Raw genomic sequence first — 12,351 nt, forward strand, 5'->3', positions numbered from 1 at the left:
AATTTAATTGCACTGTATGCATATGACAATAAACCTGACCTGAGGTCACAGAGGTATGCAAACATATAATATTATGAATTAAATGATTCTAATATAAGATGCAAAACTGATTATTAGGAATGCTATGTAAAATCAAAAAAAATACAAAGAGTATATGTATATTTTGAAGTTTAAAATTGTAATGTGAAATATATATATTTCATATTACAACTTCAAAACCAACAGTACTTTGAAGGACTTTACAAGCTAACACCAGAGGAGTATCATATTACAAAAGTATATGATGACACTTTACACAGTACACTCATGTGAACTTATCTAATGTTAATTAGTGTATAATCCAGATTTGCAAATAGATTAAAAAAGGGTAAGAATAATGACTGTACAAAAGTGATTAATGTGACATAACCTTTTTTTTATAATGAAGCATACCAGTAATTGTTACAGTGTAAAGAGGCTTCATGTTATTTAGTGGGACTATAAAATTTTAATTCATAGACACATACATTGAGAATGTAAAAATCCATTTTGAGAAGCTGACAAAATTGCGCACTTGACTATTTTTAAAATGCCTTTCCAGGCTATGTAGTTAGACAAAGTACTGTTTATGGCCTCCAGGCATTTTTTTCTCATCCAGTTTTAACTATGTTCAGCCATCACTGACCAAGTGCTGCAATCAAATTAAATGTCTATAGACATGTATTGAACATATATACAATGAAGAGTGATGATTACTGTACAGTACACCTAAAAATTTGATTTTAATGAATATACTTAATTTGATGGGCAAGGCCACAATATATAACATAAAAAGATAAAGTATTTGAGTTCTCACATGGCTGACAATTTTGATATCTAAAAGGTTGCATGTTCCATTTCAAGTTTATCATCATATGCTCACTGTACAATGAGATTCTTAGTATACTGTGTACTTTAAAAACATTTACAATTATGACCCACTCCCTCTGTGCCAACACTATGGGTGAGGCTGAAGTCTACACTGCTTTTTAATAAAATAATCAAATCTGTATTCTGTATTGTATTGTAATCTGTATAGGTATTGATCCATAATAGAGGACCACAACACGTACATTTTCACTTTCCTTTATCAGCCAAAATTTCATAATATTAAGCGGGCTGATGTCTATCAATGTGCTGGTGTCTGATACTACCTGATGTATACTAATTATAGCTCATGCTTTATAATAACTTGAACTGTAGAAAATGACCTTTCATTTTTATAGATTGATTTGAGTGAAGGCCAAATAACATGCAACTAACAAAAGATTGATTTATGAAATATATCAGCAGCTAAACAAGCACGCAATTTCTTTTATAACTCTTTACAAACAGCAATTGTGTAATAATGCTTTGCTGCTGACAAATACAGTAAACTAGTATGGAAAAACATAGCATTGTCTACAATCCTACTCTTTCGCTTTAAAAAAAATCATACTACCGCTGTTCTCAAATCATCTCTGTGAAGAACAGATTTACAAAATATTGTGGGAATCAGCTGATTGTAACGTTTTGCTCTAAGTACTTTCTGTATATCAGTGTTCTAGTTGATTTGCAGGTTGCAGAGGATACCACAAAATGAGGCTCATACAAGACACCATTCCTTGCTCATTTTCATTTCATTATGTTGATTTCTTTTGTGAGTCACTTTGGATAAAAGCATCTGCTAAGCAAATAAACGTAAAATGTAAATGTAAATAAATAAAAAAACTAAGAAAAATAAGGACAATCTCAATGCTAGATACAGAATACTGCCAGGGTGTCATATAGAATTCAAATAGAAAATAGGGGAGTCACAAGTAATTGACTTATTCAGTTAATTCATAATGAAAAAAGTTCTTCTTTATAAAATACCTCCTCAAGTCATCAGGACATAGTGGAAGGCAAACAAAGCATAGATGAGGGTCCCAGCAGAAAGTGTGAAAATATGTCAGTGGTTTTGGAGCATTAAACATTAAAAGAAAATGCAGGTGTCTGCCAACACTGTAAATTTAAATCAACATATTATCACAGCACAATGGCTTTGCAGCAGCATCTAAAAAAGAAGACATCTAAATTTCATCCAAGACTTTCCAGGTGGTCTCAAGCTTATAATATTGGCTATGAATATCTGCGAGCTCTAGATATTTCCTGCTCTCTGTCTTTTATTATCTTCTTCTAAATAATAAAACAAATGTAGTCACATTTAGAACTCTTCACATGTTGCAATGAATGAATTGTAACATAAAAATGAGGAGAAAAATATAGCCACTTAGTGTTTCTCAATCTTTTCACTTTAGTCAGAGGAAAAAAACACACACACACACACAAAAGCTACCCCATCTACTCAATATTTTCTACTACAGGATCCCAATTGGATTTTTTTCAGGCTTTTTAGACAAATTTCCCATAGCACTTCTTAACTACTTCACCAACTTGTAAGTACTGTTTTAGAAGAGGGGTCATTTTTAAGGAGGATAAGTTTCCTAGATATATATTGTAACTAAAACAGACTACTATATATTGTTTTATATGTATTCTATATATTATATATACTTTCCCCGGGACGACAGAGGGCAGCGCCCCTGGCATGCTACAGTGCCACAGGCTTGAAGCATGAAAGTTCATCCCTGCTGGGGTCCATGGCAGGGCTGATGATACACGCAGAAGGGCAGCCAGAAGGAGATTCTGGAACACCTGGGGCAAAAGTGGCCACCTCATTCCATTTGGAGAGCCAGAGTCGGAAGGAAGTGGACGAAGCTTGCGGAAGGAGGAGTGGAGAATTGAGAGAGAGGGGAAGAAAAAGGACTGGGTATTTAGTATTTGGTGCTTTGTACTGTGCACTGCTGTGGGGAGTGAAACAAAAGCGTTTCCCACAGCTGAATAAAGGCGTGTTGTGTGCTGGACTTGGCCTCTGTGTCTGGGGTGTGGGGAGCTGTTCAACCCCTGGATAACACAATATATATATATATATATATATATATATATATATATATATATTATGTGGTCCAGATCTAATTAAGCAGATCCAGATCGTCTGGATGACTTTGATTTATGCGGGGTCGATTCCAGTTCGGCACGAAGACGATTCTTCATGTCGTCAGTTCACAAACTTCTCGATGGTCCAGGATTTTTCGGGTGATTTTCTATGTAATAAACTTAATAAGTTATAGTGTCATGAAAATTGCATAATTAGATCTGGACAACCCCATATACAGGCAGTCCCCGGGTTATGTACAAGATAGGGACTGTAGGTTTGTACTTAAGTTGAATTTTTCTGTAAGTCGGAACAGGTATTTTATTTTAATAAATGCTATTGTTGACCGACTGTAACCAAGTGCTCTGCCAATAAATGATGGAGTTTCACCTCTCTCTCTCCTTTTTATTATTTCTACATTATTTTTAATGGTGATGGTTTTTCTCTTCTTTACCATTTCACCAGCACTTGCATCAGATTTGTGTTTCAGAGACATTCTTGATGGATGAAGACAAAAGGTTAAGATGTGCTCTTCTGCACAGCACTCTCCACGCTATCACAGCAGGAAGGCACCAGTCGTCAACATGTCTGATGTACTGACAAGAGACAACTTCCTGCTATGTACGTAACAGTACAAGCAGGTTTGCTATTGAGAATGAATGGGGGCATTGACGGACGGTTCACCACCAGCTCACCTCACAGTCACCTCCACTACAGTATGCTGCCTGCAGCGCCCGCCCACCGAGAACGAACGTGGTGCAGCCAAAGATGGGTAGTGAATCACCCACCAACACCCCCATTCAACAGGCAGCCACCTGAAGCACACTACAATGCTGCCCCCCGCTGCCCCATTCACCCTCAATGGCCTCCGTTCAACCACAACCGGGTCACCACTTGCAGCATTACCAGCCACCCACCGAGAACGAATAGGGCAGCCTTGTGTGGTGGGAGGCATTGAAGCCGCTTGCTGCTGGGAGCCGCCCGAGGGACACTACACTGCGCCAGCAGCGAAATCGCCCCTTCCAGCCTCCATCTAGCCACCGCTTGCAGCATTAAAAGCCGCCCACTGAGAATGAACAGGGCAGCTGTGTGTGGTGGGTGGGCAGTGAAACCGCTTGCTGCCTGGAGCCACCCGAGGGACACTACACTGCGCGGGCAGCGAAATTGCCCCCCTCCAACCTCCATTCAGCCACCGCTTGCAGCTTCCCCAGGCTAAAGATGACGGAGCGGCAGTTACTGAGATGCATGCATCGCAGCTGCAGCCCCGTTCGTAAGTTGTAGGTCAGATGTCCGTAACCTGGTGACTATCTGTATATATATATATATATATATATATATATATCCATCCATCCATCCATTGTCTAACCCGCTGAATCCGAACAGGGTCACGGGGGTCTGCTGGAGCCAATCCCAGCCAACACAGGGCACAAGGCAGGAACCAATCCTGGGCAGGGTGCCAACCCACCGCAGGACACACACAAACACACCCACACACCAAGCACACACTAGGGCCAATTTAGAATCACCAATCCACCTAACCTGCATGTCTTTGGATTGTGGGAGGAAACCGGAGCGCCCGGAGGAAACCCACGCAGACATGGGGAGAACATGCAAACTCCACGCAGGGAGGACCTGGGAAGCGAACCCGGGTCTCCCAACTGCGAGGCAGCAGCACTACCACTGCGCCACCGTGCCGCCCATATATATATATATATATATATGGCGGGCTGGCGCCCTGCCCGGGATATGTTTCCTACCTTGTGCCCTGTGTTGGCTGGGATTGGCTCCAGAAGACCCCCGTGACCCTGTAGTTAGGATATAGTGGGTTAGATAATGGATGGATGGATATATATATATATTGTGATATATGGCCGGCTGTTTATCCCAGCCAATACCCCCACGCCAATAGATGGAGTCCTCCCTGCAACATGGAGGTGCCCCGAATTCCAGCAGGGCATCATGGACATTGGAGTTAATCAATAGCGGGTGCCAAGTAACCTTGAGCCCTACAAAAGAGTTGGGAATGATGACCGAGTGTTCGGGGGAAGGATAGATCAAGCCGGAGGAGCTGAATAGTGCTGCCTCCCGGAGCGATGCGATCCTGAAAACACTGACACCGGTCATCTGTAAATCAAAAGGGGTTCAAACAGCAAAGGGGCTCTCTCATGTACATAGAGAGACTCAGACTGTGGACAAACCCCAGATTAAAAAGGAGATCCCAAAAGAGAAACAGGGGTCTCCTGATAAAATAGAGGTTGGAGCTGAGAGCTCATGTGCGGCGGTGGGTCCCTCCTTAGCTGATAAAGGGGCGGAGCGTGAGTTTCCGAACTGTTTCCAGTCACGCAGAGGGAGACTACCAGGAGGACGGCTGCTGTGTTATGTATGCCAACGGCCGGGCTACATATGGCGAAATTGTCCACGGAGAACCGGGGCAAAAATGTTTTATTGGTATAATGTTTCCCCTAGGTTCTCCCAGGAGTACAGTACAGGGCATAGCCAAGGTCCAGCCACAGCCAGAAGCTCCTCCTGGAGGAAGATGACCCCTCGCGGGGATGGACGCTACGCTCCATGTTGCTTCGCTGAGGGGGGAAAACTGTGATATATGGCCGCTGTTTATCCTGGCCAATACCCCCACGCCGCTAGATGGAGTCCTCCATGCAACATGGAGGTGCCCCAAATTCCAGCAGGGCATATTGGAGTTCGTCTTCACAGCCCTGCTGGATACTGTGGGGGCTGCCAGGGGACGCTGCAAGGTGGCACGAGTATTTTCATTATAGCCTGGAAGTACTCCCTAATCACGGGGACAGAAGGAATGAAATACTTCCGGGCTGAAGAAAAGAAAACGTTTTCATCTGACCCGAAAGTGCTCTAAAATCACATGGACTGAGGGACAGAAGCACTGCTGGGTCAAAGAATATAAAAGGACTGTGGGAAACCCCAGCAGATGAGCCGGAGTTGGGTGGGAGTGTGACAGAGCTGCTGGGTGGAGAGGAGGATTTGTTATTAATTATTGTTGATTTATTGTTTATTATTTATTTATAATTGAGAATAGTGGAGGTGCTTAGTGCACATTGTTGTAAAAATAAATTCATTATTGGGACTTTTACCTGGTGTTTGGATGTACAATAATCCCTCCTCTATTGCGGGGGTTGCATTCCAGAACCCCCCGCGATAGGTGAAAATCCTCGAAGTAGAAACCATATGTTTGTATGGTTATTTTTGTATATTTTAAGCCCTTATAAACTCTCCCACACTGTTTATAAATATTCTCCGTACAGTTATACAGCATAAACCCTTTGTATTCTCTTAGATATTAGGTAAGATTCATTTAAATTATGTATGTAAACACACTGTTTATATACAGTAAAACCTAAATATTATTTTAAAGATATCGAGTGTCTCCGATATCACATATGTTACAGCCATTACGATAGACAGGCCACCAGCAATAAATACGTACAATGCAAGAAAAATTGTATACAGTAAATGTGTGTACAGTGACACTAAACGTACGTACATGTACTAAGAAAATTAGAAAATTAATTATGGTTACTCACCAACAATGACACGATGACTTTGCTGATAACGATGAGTTTAGTTTTACTGCACAACAAAGGAGAGAGTTACAGCTTTTCTAAAAGAGCCACTTCAGGCGATTGTGTAGCACTGCCGTTGTTCTTCTTCCGGCAGTCTTCAATCCAAATCCCTAAAGCAGATTCCATGCAGACTACTGCCTTATTAATCCACTTACAACTTATTTTGCACCCTGGTTAAAAGGACACTCCGGCCGTAGATCTTATATTCCTTTCCTACTTTTTAAATAAAAAGAATCATAGCCTCATTGATGTCGTAATGGCATCCTACCGCGGGGTAGCTTTTCCCTTCCTTCAACATATCCAAAACAGTTACTTTTTCGGCAATCGTTAACATCTTCCGTTGGTGCTTGGCACGGCCCCTGAAGAAGTAGCAGGAGCAGATTGTTTTGGAGCCATGATAAACGGCTTGACTATGCACAAAGATAAACACAAAAGAGCACAAAAGTTAACTCTTTACACAGCGAAACACGGTTAATGCTGCGGAATCGAATTTGGCTCTCCGTCGCTAAGCCAATCAGCACACAGGAACTTAAGTGCGTGCTCTGATTGGTTAGCTTCTCAGGTATCCGCCAATAGCGTCCCTTGTATGAAATCAACTGGGCAAACCAACTGAGGAAGCAAGTACAGAAAGTAAAAAGACCCATTGTCCACAGAACCCGCAAAGCAGTGAAAAATCCATGTTATATATTTAGATATGCTTACATATAAAATCCGCGATAGAGTGAAGCTGTGAAAGTCGAAGTGCGATATAGCGAGGGATTACTGTATTGTCTGCGGGGTTCAGGGTTCAACAGCGACCCCTACTGTCACTATATATATATATATATATATAGTGTCATGGATGAAAATAGGGAATTCCAGCAAAAATTACTTCTTGCCCGGCCAGTACTATATAAGGGATGGAGGGATGGACCAGCAGAAGACAGAGGTCAGGAGCAGTTCCATCCCCAAAACGACAGATGGCAGTGGTCTTCTCGAAGCGTCCCAGTTTGGACACCTGAAGGGTTTCATGGGAGGCAGAATTGGGAGGCAGTGGGCAACACTCGCCAGGAGGGTGCAAGGAGAGAAAAAAAAGATCCAATTTGTCTTGGGATTGTGTTTTAACTGGCTATGAGATTTGCTATTTAATAAAACCCATTTATTTGAACCCAGGATTGTGTTGGGGTCTGGGGCTTAGTGGTGTCCCCTACTGGTTATAATATATATATTATATATATATATATATCTATATATATCAATACTATACTATACTATATATATATATATGTCAATACTGTATAATAAAAAGAAACATGCATCCCCATCCACTCACAGCTCAGACTACCAGTTACTGAAACAATACATTTTTGCATATGGCATAGGTCAAATTTGAGATATTTGATTAAACAATGAAACCCATCACTTTAAAATAAAAACAGTGAAAAGCTAAAGCTGACCTGCACCCATTTAAAAACATGTCAAAAAGAAGGAATTTTACTTAACCTGAATGCTAAATTTCATTGTTTTTATTGGATAAAAGTCTGTGCTATCCTGAAGAAATTTCACCCATCTAGTTATGACATTTTGTAAATAGGTTACTCAATAAATCATCAAAACAATCCGTACATGACTCATTTAACAATATGACCAAGAGTGACAGCACTACTCCAAGAACATTAATTAGGAGAGGGAGTGGGTGGCATTTCATTTAATGGGAGTTCCCCATTCTGACAGATGGAAACAAGGTAGTCCATTACAGTATGTGTGGGCCCAGCTATGTGTTATACAGGACAGGCTATCTTGTAGTTATTTGATCTGGGCATCTGTACTACAGGGACATCTAAGTTAAGAAGAGCGTTTTTCTACCACTTAAGTGATTACAAGTATGACCCTAGAAGTGGCCTCTGACAAAGTATAGTATCTGCTGGAATGGTTGCATATGAAAACTCAAAATAATTATTCTCACCTTCTATGCTAATGTCATACAAGTCAGTTTAAAATTTGGTTCGTCCATGACTATAATAATTGGATATTATTTATTAAAGTATACAAGCATAAATTGTAAGGCTTTGTTCATCCTTTATTTAACCCACATCCTCCAGTACAATATCATAGGATGGCCAAGTCTTGCCTGGCAGCATCAGAGACAATGTTGGAATTAAACCTGGATGGGGGCACCACTAATAATAATAATAATAATAATAATACATTTTATTTGTATAGAGCCTTTATTCATAAACTCATATTAGTAAATACTGAGCCTTTAAGAAAAAAAACACATTTTGAAAATTATGAGCAGCACAGTATGTCTCTTTTCAGTAATAAAGCAATTCTTTATACTACCACTTAAAACATATGTTAAGCAGGTTTTTTTTTTTTCCCGTAAATAAAGCTGTCTTTTGGCTTTAAATTATCAGTTCCTGGTTCTCTTTCTCACTTTTACAATAATGGTAGCAATGTTCACTTAATTATACTGTTATGATATAAACCATTCAGTGACTTTGTTCTCTAATTAAATAATCAGGAAAACTACTCTGTGTCTTCAAATGGTCAGATAAAATCCAGAGTATAATCTGCTACTTCCACTCTTACTGCCACTTGGTGTCTCACTCATTCAGTAGCCACCAGCTTGCCAATTTTCTAAACATATTCCCTGTCATACCTCAGAACATGTCATGGGCTGCCACTTTGCTCTGACTGCGGAGGATCTTCCCTGAAACAAAGAGCAAACTGACAGCAATGCCACAAAGATGTGCTCCTCAGGAAGAGGTGGCTAAAACATTTGAAAGCTACCCTAGTGACACAAAGTCAAAAAGAACAGTCAGCCGTCCTAACACATACAGATCTGCCGTATTTAATATATGTACTTCCCTGCAAAGTTGAGTTTGAAAAGTTTGAGTAATAAAACATTAGGCAGACAGAGGTTGTAGACATGTATGCATTGATTGAACTTGATGTGGAGGCACTAGAAGGTCCTGGCCTTATAAGAGTCAAATTTGCGCCAAATCCACAATCTTTAGACATATTGAGTGCCTGCTTGTTATTTTTAGCAATGTTTCAGATAATTCCCTTCTGAATGTTACTTAAGATTGATGTAGACAAGATCCAAGATGTGCAAAAAAGAGCAATCCACTATCAGACATGTGCAGTTTTTTTCAGTAAACAATACACTTTCCATCTGAACAATTGTGGCACCATATCCTGCAATTCCGCAAAACTAGAAAAACAGTGCCGAAAAGTTTTTAAAGACATTTATGATTGTTACTAAGATGTTGCGCAATTTTTTTAGATCTATTCTTGCCAATTTGTAAAAATAAGATTAATTTTGCAACAATGACAGGCATAAAGGCTAAATGATTATACATAGCATCATTCCTTTTCATTCACTTTGAACACTTTGGAAGTCTTCCCTACAATGGACTGGCATCTTATCCAAAGTTGCACACCATGCTGCCAGCACAGCCACCATCTCCAGATTATCCTAAACTGGAATAGCAATTTAGAAAATATAGAACTAGATGGACGAAAAGATAAACACTAATGCTGGGCCTCAAAATTGTGCATGAATTTTCCTGTGCACAATCTAGCAAATTGTGTCTCCTGTCGCTAGGCTTTCTTTAATTAGTACTAGGGGGCTCCACCCCCTGCTTGCTTCGCTCACCCAGGGGCTTGGTTTACCAGATATACGATTCAAAAAGATTGATATTTTCATGGGAATTGTTACTTATGCATTATTTTCACTTTTGCTTTAAAACGTTTTTAAAAACAATACTTGTCCATTATTTCTGGCCCCGGGTGTGGTTAAATCTTTTTCTTACAGGACGTATAATGCTACTCGTGTTGTGGTTGGGGCGGCTGAACGCATGCTAAGGAGAAGCAGTTGGATCATCTGCTGGCTTGCTGCTTTCGACCTGTGTATTCTGTGTGTTTATAAAAATTATTTTGACATTTTCCAAATGTCTTTCAAGATTACCATATGTGATTTCACAAAATTGAAATGCAGATAAAAATTCAGATTATTCTAAGCAGCTGCAACAAGTAAAGTATATTTTAGGATAAGGACAATAATATGCCCTTTCATGCAGAGTAATCATATAAATCATGTCAAAGATCTCTTTAAACAGTTAATGTATGTAAAAAATGTATTTCCCAATCAAATAATTTACACAGACTTTTTAAACACTTGGTAAACAAGAAGCATAAAAAATAAAATAAGCAAAACAAACAGATGTAATACTTTTAAATGCCTTATTGCATTGGCCATGCAGAAAGCATTTGTTTTATAAATAAGATTGCTTACACATCTGCCTGTCTAGGTCTCTATGGCAGAAATAACTCTGAAACCCTAAAGATGTCGATTTAAAATGTCTTGACTGTATTTGTGAAGACGTGGATAGAGCAGTATAGACTCTGAGCTATATGGCCATATGTGCAATTTGCTGACAATGTCTGAACATTATGTTAGTCGAAGTAGAGTAACGTGTACAGAGCACAGTAAAGGTTTTACTTGCGTGTCCAACCAACACTCTCTGGTACCATAATAAACTAGAATGTTTTAAAATACAAAAACCCATTTTGTTTTTATAAAAATTACAAATCATTTACTTGATGCACTCTTTACCCCCATTTACATATCATTTGTTCAATGATTCTCTATTACAGAACATATCGCTAAATGTAAGTACAAAGAAACGCCATATCAGCAATCTAAACTATAAAAATAATATAGTATTGAAATTTGGAAAATGAAATGCTACTATAAATTTGGCTGAAATTAGTCTGAGGTTGAAAAGTACTGGAACAAAGTCTACTCAATAAGCAAATGAGGATTACCACAGCAAGGGACATGCCTCAAAAAGGCATCATGTTGCACCATCTCAAAATCAGTTGACAGAAATGGACTCCAGAAGAAGACATAGAAGCCTTCTACTATACTGCTTCCCTCAACCCAAAAACATCCATAAATCAAGGCACCTATGCCATCTGGCGTTCCAATAACCCCAACAACAGTCTGAATGTAGATGCCAATAAACTTGCAAATGTCCACCGTGGTATTTCCTATAAGGAAAGACTCAGCCAAAATGGAGCTGTAAACCATCCAAACAGGAGTAAAGCAAAGAGATAAGAACATAAAACTTGATGAGACAAATGTGAACACAGGCTCAAAGGAGCAAAATGAAGAAAAGAGTCATGAGAAAAAAATAATAATAATGAGTCAGGCAATCAAGAACCACCAAACAAGGATAAACAAGATAAAGTGAACGCAATAATAGAAAGCACCCTTAAAAAATATAAACAGCCAAACAAACTCCAATAGGCCAGAGACTACCAACCCCAAAGGTAAAAATTGATCAGCACTCAAAATCAACCAAAGAAACAGCAAATAAAGCCTTCAGCCAGACAAAAGACCAACTCCCAGATGTGTTATCCCTCACATACATTAACCACCTACCCTGTGTAGCTGCCTCTATCGTTACTGAATAAATAGGCATAAAACAAAAGAGTATAGACCAAGAAAATACAATCAACCAAAATGAAAAAAGAGAATTCAATTAGAAATACACAAAATCAGGGGATATACAGTATAAACACTACGTTTCAACAAAAATGCTGAATGGATCAGGCAAGTAGAATGGCCACAAATAACCCAAGAAGAAAAAAAAAACAGTAATACAGAAGACCAGTAACTGGAGAGCCACTGGGAATGATGGGATGATGAAGTTCTGGATCAACCACTTACTACCCTTACATCAAGATCTGACAGATACCTACAATGGGTGCATCAGCAACCCAGAAACCTGC

This window comes from Polypterus senegalus, chromosome 9 (genome assembly GCF_016835505.1).
Source record: "Polypterus senegalus isolate Bchr_013 chromosome 9, ASM1683550v1, whole genome shotgun sequence".
Taxonomy (NCBI): domain Eukaryota; kingdom Metazoa; phylum Chordata; class Cladistia; order Polypteriformes; family Polypteridae; genus Polypterus; species Polypterus senegalus.